The sequence below is a fragment of the Macaca thibetana genome, chromosome 6, assembly GCF_024542745.1.
Source record: "Macaca thibetana thibetana isolate TM-01 chromosome 6, ASM2454274v1, whole genome shotgun sequence".
Taxonomy (NCBI): Eukaryota; Metazoa; Chordata; class Mammalia; order Primates; family Cercopithecidae; genus Macaca; species Macaca thibetana.
The window spans coordinates 63,752,974-63,767,352 of NC_065583.1; positions in this window are offsets into that span (position 1 = coordinate 63,752,974).

A 14,379-nucleotide genomic window follows, 5' to 3' on the forward strand; every position below is an offset into this window, starting at 1 on the left:
AGCCTGGCCAACATGGTGTAACCCTGTCTCTCTTAAAAACAAAAAATTAGCTGGGCATGGTGGCAGGCACCTGTAATCCCGGCTACCTGGGAAGCTGAGGCAGGATGATCATTTGTACCCGGGAGGTGGAGGTTGCAGTGAGCCGAGATTGTACCATTGCACTCCAACCTGGGTTTCAGGGTGAGACTCCATCTCGAAAAAAAAAAAAAAAAAAAAAAAAAAGTAAAGTTACCATAAAACCTAGCAATTTTACTATGTATACAGCCAAGATACACAAAAACATAACAAAAACATATATTCATACAAAAACTTATACATCCTTATGAAAAATTCTCATAGCATCATTTTTTATAATAACCAAAATGCAGACTAAAATATTCACCAACAAAAAAAATAAATAAATGCAATGTGGCACATTCATACAATATAATATTTAGCCACAGCAATGAATGAGGTTCTGATACATGCTACAACATGGACAAACCTTGAAAACATTACGCTAAGTGAAAGAAGCCAGATACAAAGAACACATACATATAATTGTATTTATATGAAATCTTCAGAATAGGGAAATCAGCAGAGACAGAAAGATTAGTGTTTATTTAGACCTGAGAAACAGATTGGGTGGAAATAAGGATTGAATTCTAATATGTATGAGGTTTCTTTTTGAGTAAAAAACAAAATTCTAGATTAAGTTGAGGTGATGGTTACAAAACCCTATGAATTTACTAAAATTCATTGACTTACACACTTTAAATGGGTGAATTTTATGGTATATGAACTACAACTCAATAAAGCTATTAAAAAGCAATTCAAACATTTGTAGCTACTTTTTATAAAAAGTTTTCACAAATCTGTCACTTTTCCAAGAATTTTAAAATAATTAATCTGTACAATAATTATGTGAGGTAGTTACTAATATCATCCTTAATTTACAGGCCAGCACACTGAAGCTTATAATACTTATGTAACTTGCTGAAAGTAGTAAAGCATTTATGTGTTCAGGCTGGAATCTATACCCAGGCAGTCTGGCTCAAAATTACTTGCCTTAAACCACATACTTCTGATATATTATATTGCTCAGAATTTACATTCCTATTATGTTCCTATTACTCTTACAAAAATCATATAATTATAGCAAGATTTCTAGGGAAGGTGTTCTCTTCCAGCCAAAGTTAAATAGGACAAGGACTAATGTTCTACAGGGTCCTGTGGGCCTCCAGGCCTTTGCCATTGCCTAAAATGGTATTCCTCTTCTTATTGTGGTTTAAATTCCACTCACTTTTCAAGGCCAAGTCCCCAGTAATCTCTGGGAAGTTTTCTCTAACTCCCCAGGCCAATGTGGTGGTTCCCTTTCTTGTCCCATAACATTCTTTACATGCCTATAGTATACCTCTTTTCCCAATGCATTATAATTATTTGTTTTTGTAACTGTCTTTTCCATTACATTGAAGTTCCCAAGAGCAGGGAACACTGATATTAATATTTGCAACCTTCAGTATTGCTGCTTGGAAAACAGAAGGCACTCAAGAAACAATGAATAAAAAGGAGATGGAGGCTACAGAAGAAATAATATAATGGATGGACCTTCCCTTACCCTTACAGAACTTAGGATGCAATTAGGAAACCCAAACTCTCACCACATTGAATAGTGAATAACTCATGCAAGAGAATGTCTAGGCGAGATTAATAAGCAGTAGAATTTTGAGTAGGAGCATTTAAATGACATTTCTAAGCTCTCCAATATACATTTAATTCACAGACTTTGTTTCTGGACAATTGTGTGACTTTTCTAATAATTAAATATCACCTTCTTCCATTCCATCTTCACTGCAGCCAGGTGTCGATGTTTTGTGTATTAAATAGCAAAGGCCATCTCAAGCTTGTCATTATATCTCTGAGCAAAGGTCAGGAATCTAAGGGAGTTTTGATTTGCCAGTTCTATATTAAAAGAGTGTTAATCAAATGTAGATTGAGCATGCCAGGGTTTGATCCCATTGGCATAGAGTTTGAAAATGAATATTCCAGACAGTGCATGGTTTAACATTTTGAACTGAAGTCTGCTGGCCTGGAAATGTCATTATTTCTTTTTTAAAGAAAAGTTTTACCTGTGTGACTTTTCAATCAGCAAATTATTTTTAAAATAAATGTAAAAGGGAAAATATTGTTTCTGCCAGGATGAACAAAACATTTTCTTCTTTTATAGTGTGTAACTGAAAGATCTGCCAAATGTAAATCCTTCTTTCCAACAGTAATGAGAATGTATGACTCAGATATAGTCAAACATTCCTTTTTAGTATTGCAGCCATGTATCTCTACGTTAACTCTCAAGCTGCTTGGCTGTCAGTTGGTGAAAGCTATCAGTCAATTGCTAAATGATCTGAATCTGCCCCATGGCATCAGAATTGCCTGAAACTCATTGCATTCTCCAGGTGTACAATGTACTCTAGAGATATAATTTGTATGGTGAGACTTAATTTCTCCAAAAGCAAGTATGATTCAGCGAAGAAAAAAAAAGCATGAGTGGATTTGAACCATGGAGCTCCCTGGACTAATATCTCTGTGGACATACAAAGCAGGCATTTCACTTTGCACTCAAAGTCTACTCTGTATTTTGAGGGCTCGTGGTAAATTTGACTTTGAGAGAAATTACAAAATTAAAGCGGGAGTCCCGCAGTAAAGGACTTTCCTCCTCAGCCAAAGCTAACTCTAGGTAATGGTTATGTAGGCCAGGGACATGCTAAAGATTTGAGGTTTGTTTAGACCCCTATAATTATATACATCAGGAATCAGACTATCCCAGAGCAATGCTATAATAATACAGGATGTGTTGTTGAAAGTCTGCCCATTCAGTTTGAAGCCTTTGGGATGCATGTGTGGATGCCCTGTGAGTGTTGTAATGTTCTTCATCACAGAATCTTTTCTGGTGAGTCTTTTAAAAAATGTTAAAATTGCAATGAAAGAGATGAAAATTTACTTAAATGTTCAAAAATATATGCAAATGGACCCTGCCAGGAAATCCCAGGCAGTTTAGCGTGGTCCAGTCTGGGTTACATTTTAAATGTTTGGTTCTCAAATTGAGAGCTTTCCATTTTATTGTGAAGTAGATACTCTGGAGATTCCCAAAAAGAAATGCACTAAACTTCTGTTCTTGTGTGGGCTCCACACCCGTGTTCACATCGTTCTTCATATGCATATTATTTAAGAACTGGATATGAAATGAAAATGTGAGGTTCTTAAAAACACATTGCTTATACTACCAATATCAGCCATTTCCTACCAACAAATTTTATATGTTTACTTAAGCACATACCTACTGATTGTCTGCTACATATCAGACACTCTGGTAAGTATTAAGGAAATAAACAACATTAATATTATGTTTGCCTTAAAGGACAGTCTGTGTTGTACTGTTTTTGTTTCTTTCAACTTTGAAGTGTGATAAATCCATACTTCTTATGATAGCCCATAAGTGCTTCATAATCTGCCCTGCCAACTTTTCCATTTCGTTACACACCAAAATTATCCTCATTCCTTGTGCTCTATTTACATGAATTCTATTTCCCTCCCAGCCCTGATTTTTCCCTCATTGCGTACTTGCTTAACCCTCTGTTTGGAAACATTCTTTCCCAAAATTGCTCATGGTTAGAGTCTTCTTATCTTTTAGATTGTCTTTCAATCCTCCTCCTTAAAATGTTCTTCCTTGATCATTTTGTGAAATATGATTCCTCCCAAACACTATCATATTCTTCTATATTCTTCACTGGAAATATCACTTTTGAAATTAACTTATTTTTTTTCTTGTTTTCTATGAGTGTCCTACTACTGGTTTCTAAGCTCCATGAGGGGAGGAATATTACCAATCTTATTTATGAATTGATTTCCTAGAAGAGCACCCAGAACAGGAAAAAGAAATATATATATATATGCTTTATATATATATATATATGCTTTATATATATGCTTTTTATATATATATATATATGCTTAATAAAAACTTGACAAATTGATGGATAAAGAAAGAAGTGGAATGAGGTCTAGGCAGATTATTTTTTTAAAATTGTGGTTTCTTAAATGGTATGTGCCTAGATTACTTTGAATCATAAATAATCTTCAAGAGCTTCTTTAACATGCTCATGTATCATTTATCCAATACCAAAGATCCTTATAGGATCAGGAATATCACACAACACTAAATTTTAAGGGAGCAGTGTTTTAGAGGTCTATCCTTTCTACAATATATAAGAATGCAACTCTCACTCAAAAGAAAAAAAGAAAATGAGCAAAAATCTAGGTCTTCTGCCATTCTGCTCACACTTTTAGAGAACTGATGTTCAGATTCTATGCCTACCATGGTATGATATTGAAAACCCAGCTAGATATGGAACACCAGATATCACCTTGCATCTCTGATTTTCATCTCCGTCAATGTATAATCTCACTTTACTTTAGTCATCAATAAAAGGAGGGACTTTTTAAAAGATAGTCCATAAGATAATTTTCAATTCTATAATCTTTTTAGCATTAATTTCTGAAAAAGCATCATTTGGCAGTGAGACATCTTACCAGCCTTTGTATTCATATAGCTTGGAATGCTAAATTAGCATCAAAGCAAGTTTTCTTCCTTATCCTCAAAGAAAATTAGATAAGTGAATATGTTGTCTTGTAACCTCTGACTACAAATATATTTCCTGATGGTTTTTAAGTTCTTAGCAAATGTATATTGTTTTTTGTTTCTTTTTTAAGTGTAGGAAATATGTCTAAACAATATATCCAGACCTGTTCTCCTTTGTAATTGTATCTATTTTTTCCTGAAGTTGAGGGATTACAGACACACTGATATTGTGCAGAACAGTAGTGTTGAAATTGAGAGTTACTTTGGTTTCTTGGTTCATGGTTATTTCTCCACTGGAGAGTAAAAGGAGGGGCTTCCAAAGAGTCCACTTCTGGGTAGATATGAAGTAATTATGTAGTACACGTGAATCTCCTTAGTAATGGATAGACTGTCATTAACGAAGGCAAATTTAAATGTTTTAAATCCTAAGGAATTGGCCTTGGATTAATTTTCCCAACATCCGAACTTGGATGTTTATTCTTCTACATTTTCCATGAGAAGTTTTCTTTTTGCAAACTAGACCGATGGAAAGTTTTCAGTTTTCACAGTCACTTTCTAAGTTACACATATGCAAAAATAATCAGAGAGTAGGAACAGCACTTTCCTTTCATCCCTGTGTAACTGAAAAACAGTAATGCAAGTATGGCTCACTTACCATGAAGCTTTCATTGTTTCCTGGAGCCCGATACATCAAAAGGATAATGTTACAGAAAGATGTGAAAGAATAGAAACAGGCTGTCAAATGGTGGGTTTACCCTCTTTTTCTTCTCTTTTTTGTGAAGTTGCATTTTTAAAAAGAAAATAATATGGATATGTTTTAAACCGCCATCAGTAAAACACAAGACATTTCATAAGTACATAAAACTGGGACAATATTACTGGTAAAATTAAAACAATTCTCATTTATAAACTAAGGGGATAATACCTATTTTAATATTTAATCTTAATTATAAGTTGAAAAGCTATATCCTTCTATTATTAATTTATTTTAATGTCATAAAGAATATTTTTAGACAGAAATATTTGTTCACCTCCCCCTGTGGTTCCCATATTACATTAAGAAATGTAAGATAACCAAAAAGAATAAGCTCATTCAATATCAGAAAGAGTAACAGACTTACTTTAATAAATTGGATAGTCCTACTCCCATGTTTGGCTTCTTTTGAGCCTATAAAATGGCATACCCACTGTAAGATAGTAAATTGATGCCATGTACAATTGAGCAAAATATGGTGGTACCTGAATTTTAAAAAACAAATACCTATGAAAATAAGACAGGAAGATAAAAATAAGCTATTAATTTATTTTTTAAAACTAAAGATGAATTCTTCATTTGTTATGAAGGTAATTGATCCATGGGCAGTTTTGGAAAGTCTAGTGGTATGTTTTATAACAGAACAGTATACATTTTTACATGCATGTAAATCACTACTAAAATGACATAATGATAATCCTTAATGTCATGCTATTGAAATCATTGCTACTAATTCATTAAACAGCATTTTATTGACATGACTGTTTTAAGAAATTAGATGTTTCAAATAATGTCTTTAAAAATAACTGACTATCATATATCCTTTGATTTTAACATGTTTATTTTTATGCATTCAATACAAATATTTAAAAAATCTAAATGCTCACTAACCGTACAACAAAATCCATGCTCTCCTTAGTACACTGGGCACATAGCTGGGTATTTCTCAGCCTTGCTTGCAATTAGGTATGCTCATTTGCAAGCATAGCTGCCACTTCCAAGCCTAATGCAAACAAAATTCTCATTTGCATTCTTCCATTCTGGCTGGAAGAAAGAAGACCCAATAACTTTGTAGGTTAAGTTTCGAAGATGGCTGTGGTTCTGCCAGTTTGAGTCCCAGCTAGACTACATGGAAGAGGGTCCTGCCATCACCTTGTCTTCCTGCCTAATTCGATTATATGAGCATGAAATCGACTTCTATCGTGTTCAAGTCATTATACATATTATTGTATTTCATTTGTTGCAAGTAATACACCAATACTCTTAAATAAAAAAATTACTGACCATGATATATTTTGGAGGAGTTAGGGTACTCCTTATATACTTTACCAAAATGCTACTTCACACTTTTTCCTCCCACAAATCACCCACTTCCTTATCTATCCTTTCCCTATGATGATGTTCTTACCACATACTTCCTGGGAAATGAGGAAATAGACAGAAATGCCCTTATCTTCACACTATGTTAATTTGCCTTTATTCCCATATTTCTACTCATACTTTCTCTTTTCCTTCCTGTTTCATTAAAAAATAAAAATAAAAAGTAAAAGAAGCAATTAGATTGTGTGGATAAAGTTTTAAGAAAAGCTACTCCTTTTGCTTCAGAATTTAAACTTTATTTAACTCTCTAACTCTGATCCTCTGGCAACTTGATAAAAATAGTATATGAACCATGTTGTCAGGCAACACCGCTTAGAATGCAATGACTGCTGATAAACTATATCTGGATTGGATGTAGCTTTGGCGTATTCTGAGTGTAATGGCTGGTAAGTTTTTCATGCAACTCTGGAAGTTATACTATGGGTCATGAGTCTTTTCAGCCAAAGTGACTCTTACATATCCTAATACGGACTCACCTCCTAGCCCTCCAGCTGTGACCTGGGATGACAGTAGCTACTGGATGTGAACTGCCATGTGAGCTGCTGCAAGGACTCTTTTTGAAGGAATGCCTGATGTTGCCCTCCTGCCAAGCTGTGTTTCCTGCTTAGATCACTCTGAATAGCTTGGTCCCAGTGTGGCCTATGTGTTGTGAAGCTGAATGTTTAGTTGAAACCAAGGAGATCCCCTAATGGGCTTTGCCTATCTCTGATCCAATCCCCACCCTCAGTTCCATTAACCAAGAAACCAGCCCTCCAGTACTTCAGCAGAACTCTGGAGGTTTGCTCTCTCCAGAGGGTAAAAAAGAGAGTCTCTGGAGTAGGAAAAATTAGGCATAGTTGTGGATAGGGATACTCTACTGAAAATGAGAGAGGTGAAGGTGGCATTAAGTGGATATTTACATACCAATTCCTGAGACTCCTGAACCCCTCCTCTTTCGCCAGTTGACTTACAGAATGTTAGCAGGAATGTTGACACATTCTTCTCTAGTGAATTAGACTTTACAAAGAAAAGGCACAAAATGATGGGCATCTTATGTCTATCAAAAGAAAAGCTCAGGCAGCACACTCAATAGTGAAATTCAGTCAGCAAGTCCATGGGATTCCAATGATCTATTCAGTGTTCCACACTATAATATGAGTAGAAATTTATGGATTATTCACTATCTGAAGAAAACCTATAATAATAAGTCAAAGACCAAAATAGGTGAAAAACAATATCTGAGAAATTCCTAGTATAAAATTTACAAAGACAAGCACATACACACACCCATGCACACACTTGAAACAAAAGCAACATAAAACATATTATGCAAATCTAACAATTTTCAAATAAACTATTAATATCTTTAGATGAGTAAGAGAATATATTGCATCCATGAAGCAAGAACACACATATATATACACAAAGAAATTTCAGAATATACGTAATTATATATAAATGTGTGTCTATATCTAGATGTCTATCAATCTGTAAAGGACACTCAATGATCCAAACAGAGCTTTTGAATTTTTTGTAAATAAGTGATAACAGAAAGGAAAACTCATAGAATGCTGAAAAACTTAGTAAAAAAAAAAATCCTATTAAGTAGAGCCAAAAAAATCATACATGGAAAAATATATGAGAAAATGTTAAAAAATTAAACAAATAATTTTAAAAGTTCAACATCTGAATACAAGAAGTTCCAGAAAGATTGACAAGAGCAAAACAAATAGAGAAAATCATTTATGAAACAATTCAAAAATATTTCATGAACTAAAGAACTTTAATTATCATATTGAAAGGCCTTACTAATTACCTACACACATGGCTAAAATAAATCATACAAAGTTAAATCACTATGAAATTTCAGAGAACTAAGGATCTTTTTACAAGCTTCCACAGAGGCTAGACAGGGGAGAGAATTTAGATTTCCACAGGAATTAGGCTATCAGAATGGCTTGGGCCTTTTGAATAACAAATTCTGAAACTAGAAAGTAGTGAGCCAATGCCGTCAAAACTCTGAAGAGAAATTATTTCCAATAGAGTACGCTTTGCCTAGCCAAAATATCATCATGTAAGAAAACCTCCCATAATCCCATGTATATTTTTTCTGGAAGTTATTGTAGGCTATGATCTCCCACAACGAGAGTAACCCAAGGAAGGAAGAAGACGTGGGAGACAAGAAACAAGAGACACAATACAAACGAGAGACAAAGGATATTTTCCCCAGATGATGGTGAATAGAGATCCTATGTAGTAATAATAATAATATGAGTTAATGTAAATACTGCATGTTGATCTAACCTAATTTACAATATTTAGCAAGTATAGGATTATGGAAAAGACATGTGTGTGCTGGTAATTAAGAAGGGATGAAAGAGAAAATCCTCATCCACAGTGGGCGGTCAATAGGTAATGCTTAAAATAGCAAAACAAACAGGATTTTTAGTCTGTATGGCCAAAAAAGTGAGAGTGAGAAATGAGAGATGAGGGGTCATTGTTGAATTTTAAAAAAACATTGTTTAATTATCTGCTGTTTTTGCACTTCTTGTGCAATCATGTAGATGATAAAAATAGGAATTAAACAAAGATTAATATATTTTAAATATTATACTGTTACAAGAGCATACATAAAAACTTTAGAAATATTTAATGAAAACGTTTGTAATGCGAGATACATATATTCTACTACATTTAAAAGTTGAAAACAAAGCGGCAGTCTAATGGGAAATATTAACAGGGAGATATTCTGAGAAACACATCAATAATTGTCTCATTTACATATTCTCCACTGCTATTTTCCTTCTTATTCTTTTTAAGACCATTTCTGAGTTATTTTGTCCCATTAACCTTGTACTTTCTCTGTCTCAATCAATTTCTACCATTCACTTTCCTTTTCAGCTTAGAATCTGTGGTATATCCTTAATCAATATTTTCTTTCCAATATTTCCAGTTCTCTCTCGTCATTTTCCTTTTATCACAGTCTCCTTGAAAATTGGCAACATTGAATAAAATCAATATGTCATGGAGAAGTAAAAACCACATACTTCTTTGTAATTATATTGTCAAAATATTTCCATATTCAATTATTCCAAATATAAGCAGAGTAATGGATAAACTCTATGATTAGAGGTATTCTTCTCTTTCTAAATGAATTAAATTTTCAATATTGAAGCAATTGGCTACTTTTTAGGTGGAAATAAATTCCAATTATGTAAAAATTATTTATTTTGCTTGGAAATGTTTAAATGTATAATTTAAATTAGAATGCCCAAGACAAATACTGGTAACTGAAGGTAACAAACTCAATTCTACGTTTGTTAACATTCTACCTAACTTAAATTTACACATAGAAAATAAACACTGTACTAATTGTAGAAATGGTGTTCTTAAAAGAACATTTATAATTTGGAATGCGTTATGTAACTATGTTTAAAAAAAATTGATAATTTGACCTACATAATTCATGCAAATTTGATGCTAAATTTTATGTATAACTAATATGATTTTGAGTAACTAAATTCCATCTTAAAAGTTCCTTAGCTAAATAATATGAATTAATGTAAAGTATAACTATAAAATAGAATGGAGAAAAAATTGCACAGAAATTCTAGAAGAAGATAAGAATCTAATGCTTTTTACTCAGAAGAGACACATCTGATTTAGGAATACACACACATATGCATGCACATACATATGTGTGTATAAGTGTATATATGTCTGTATAATGCATATCTATAGCTCTCTATAGATGTGCATGTTTCATGAAATGCCAATTCTAATATTCTATGTTAAAAATAGATTTTTATTTCTTTAAATAGTTTTCCAGTAGAATAGAAATATATTTCTTTGGAATATAGAATAATAGATAGAAGAAAAAAAACCCACAACATTTTACAGCTCCATTCATCAAGACACAAACTCTATGTCTCTACCCCTTGAATCTCTCTTTGCCCATGTGACCTTAGTTTTTTAGTAAGATATTAGCAAATGTGATACATGCAGTGTTTTAAAACATACTATATCACCTTGGGGCTTGCCATTTCTTGCTACTAGGATCCCTGAGACCATGATGGGCAGAAGCCAAGACAAGCTTTCCATGGTTGAGAAATCTTGTGGAAAGAGTTCCAGACATTCATAAACTCTCAGCCATCACAGCTGAGAACTCAGACCATAAGAATGGTCCAGAAAATCCAAAGAATTTTGAAAAAGAATAAATGTATATTGCTTTAAGCTTCTGGGTGTTAGAGTGATTTGTTTTACAGCAACAGCTAAGGCATAAATTGATACTAGAAGTCGGGTGGCGTTGAACACAAATCTAAAATGTGTAGCATTGAACTTGAGGCCATCGAACAGGAAAAGACTGGAAAATTGTGAATGAAGTGTTAATAAAGTCTAGAAAAGTGGGTAGTAAACTCTTAGTGAAGCCTGGGAAAGTGGCATGAATATTTCTAAAGAACACTTAAAAAATAGCAACTCATGATATAGAAGCAAACCAAATTGGAAAAACTGTTGTTTGTGATAATTTGGAAGACTGAGAGTGTACCTAGTGAGCTTTTGGGTTTTGACTAAGGAAATCTACAACTAGAATGTTGAAAGTGTCAGTGGATGTTTATGGCTGTGAATAATAAAATTGAGGAAGATGTCAATGAGCTACAGAAGGAACTATTCAACTTGCCGGCAGAATTTACAGAGAAGCCAGGACTTGCATGGTTGGAAAATAAAATGGTCTGTCTATCTTATAAAAATAATTTTATTTAAATGTGAAACAAGGTACGGAGCCAAAAGTGAAGTCAAGGAAGTGACTATAAGATCTGTTGTTAGTGTTCTCTTGAAGACATAGCTGGATTAACGATCTAGGAACCTAAGAGGATTGTGTCATGCCAATTTGACACATGGCACCAAATAGAGGCTGGTCTTTAAAAATAAAACAAACAAAAGAAATATGACTTTCAGGGCATGGAGTGAACCTGAATCAGATCAATAGGTAACCAGTCTTAGACTAAAAGGAACAAAGATAATTTATATTTAAAAGAAGACCAGTGGCCTTTGCATTTTCTACTGTAAGAAGCAAGGTGAAAATTACTCAGCTGCAAATAGGAACCATTTCTTGTGGAAAAAGAAGGACGTCTCAATGAGCAGAGTGAAAAACCCAGAGTGGAGCCAAAAGCCATATGGAACTGTAGTATTAGAGAGTCAATCACGAAGACCAGAACTAGGTCTAATCAGAAATCATCTTTTGCCCCGCAAATAGTGAGACCTGCTAATATGAGCCTGGCTGGATTTCAGAATTGCTATAAATCAGTGACTGCCATGCCCTTCCTTTTCTTCATCTTTCTGAGTGGGAGTATCTGTGGCAGTTACTCAGTCCGTGTCCAACATTGTATGTGGGACAGATAGAAAGTAAACAACTTATATTTTTAGTTCACAGGTTTCTGAATCAAGAAGAATTCCATGCAAGGGTCCTCATCTGGATTAAGACTTGATGACAACATTGGGTAAGACTTTGAGGGATCCTGAGATGGGTATAAGCATATTTTATCTATGGATGGAGTATCACTAATTGTAGTCAGAGAGCAAAATGTATTAAATTGAAAAGATGCTCTCGGTATTTCACAACCCCTCCCAGCAAGTGAAGTCTATTTCTCCATCCCTTGAATTTTAGCTTGGCCTCATGACTTGCCTTGACCATGGGATATAAGCAAATACAATGCAAGAAGAGGATTAAAAATCAGCTTTCACGCTGGCACCTCCCCTCTTTTGCTCCTGGGAACTCTGCAATCACCCTGTGAATAATCCCATTTTTATGACCATAGTACCCAGTGTTTAGTTCCACTAACATCGGGTACATGTAAGTGAGAACATATGGTATTTGAAAAAATAAATAAATAAGTAATGAAAAACCTCTTAGCAAACATGGTAAAGACAATTTTTTTTTAAAAAAAACCTGATAAAGAGTCTCTACAACAAATATTCTCAATGGGAAATGTTGAAAGATTTCCCTTTAAATCAGGAAAAAGACATGGGCTCTACTATCAATATTCATATTTGGCATTTTACTGAAAACTCCAGCGAGTTCAGTAAAACTAGAAAAAAAAATAGAAGAATGAGAAAATGAATCCAGTATATCTTCTTGAGGATGAGAGATCACATAGAGAGGTCCCAGCTCCAAGATGACAGAGCAGTCTCACTTGAGGTCTCAGTCCTGTAAGCGAGACCATCTTATTCCACTCAGCCCTAGCTGACCCAGTGTAGACATCCTGATGAATTCTGAGCAGTATTTAATATTTATTATTTTAAGCCATTAAAGTTTAAAGTGGTGTGTTATTCAGCAAAAGAAAAATAAGTAATAACCTATAGTCTTTACGAAGTAATTATAATCATGATCAGTCTTAGTTTTCGGTGTCTTCATTACCAAATTAATAATATAACTTCTCAAGATTAATAAGTCATTAATTCATTTGCTTACTTAATAACTGGAAATTTTTAATCTTGTTTTTTTCTCACTGCTTACAACTTACATAAATTATCACAGAGTTGGTGGTATCCAGCTAGAATGAGGGATTATTTCTCTAAATATTTCCTACTTATTTAGGCCTGGAAGAACTTCCTGTTAGGAAGAGATCAGAGCCACGAGGTATGCTGTGGTGCATTTTACATAGAGTCCAGAGGTCCTGGTTCTTAATTTCTTGGCTTCAGAAAGCAAGGCATGACATAAATGACTCTTAGCAAATTTGCAGGCTAGAGACAGCTGCTCTTGGTGCCAGACTATTCTCAAAGAATGAATGCTTATTTTTAAGAATAGTTGCCTAATCTCTTGCTACTCAAAGTTTGGTTCCCAGACCAGCAACATTGACATCGCCTGGGAGCTTGTTAGAACTGCAGAATTTCAGACTCTACCATAGACCTACTGAATCCAAATCTGTACATTAGTAAGATTCCCAGGTGACTGTATGCACATAAAAGCTTGGGAAAAACTGGCCTATACCTTGTTCAAAAGTATATAGGTTATTATACGAAACATTCCCTAAAATCATCCAAAGCTACTAATTGAGGTTTTGTGGTCCCCCAAATTGAGTACCTCTTGTGTTGCCAGCAATCATATGAAATAAATGTGTTCTGTGCACCACCTGAAGTTTGGCAACTGCAAACTTATTAGGTTGAATCATATGAAGTTGCTTAGATTATACTGTTTGTGACTAATAAAAATAGCAAATTTTTTTGAGAAGCATGATACAGTATAGAGAACACAGGACTTGGAGCCATACTAGTCCATGTTAAGGCCCTAATTTTTCGACCTTACAGTAACGTGACCTTGGGAAATATTACTCTGTCTCCTTGAATCTCAGTTTTGTCTCACTTGAAAGATATAGATGATAACAGTTTATTCATATTGTTACTAAGTAGATTCAATAAGAAAATGTGTGTAACTATGCTTAATGTAATGAGTGGTTCATGGTAGACCCTTACATACATGTACGTTTTCTGTGTGACTATGCTTTGCTGCCAAAGCAAAATAGACAGTTAAGACAATTACATGAAAATAAATGACTCCGGAAATTCTAGGTTGCTGGTCTAAAGGTTTTAAGAGGGGAATTGATATTTTGAATTCTCAAGGATACAATTGATATAATCATGCTTTCTTACTTGT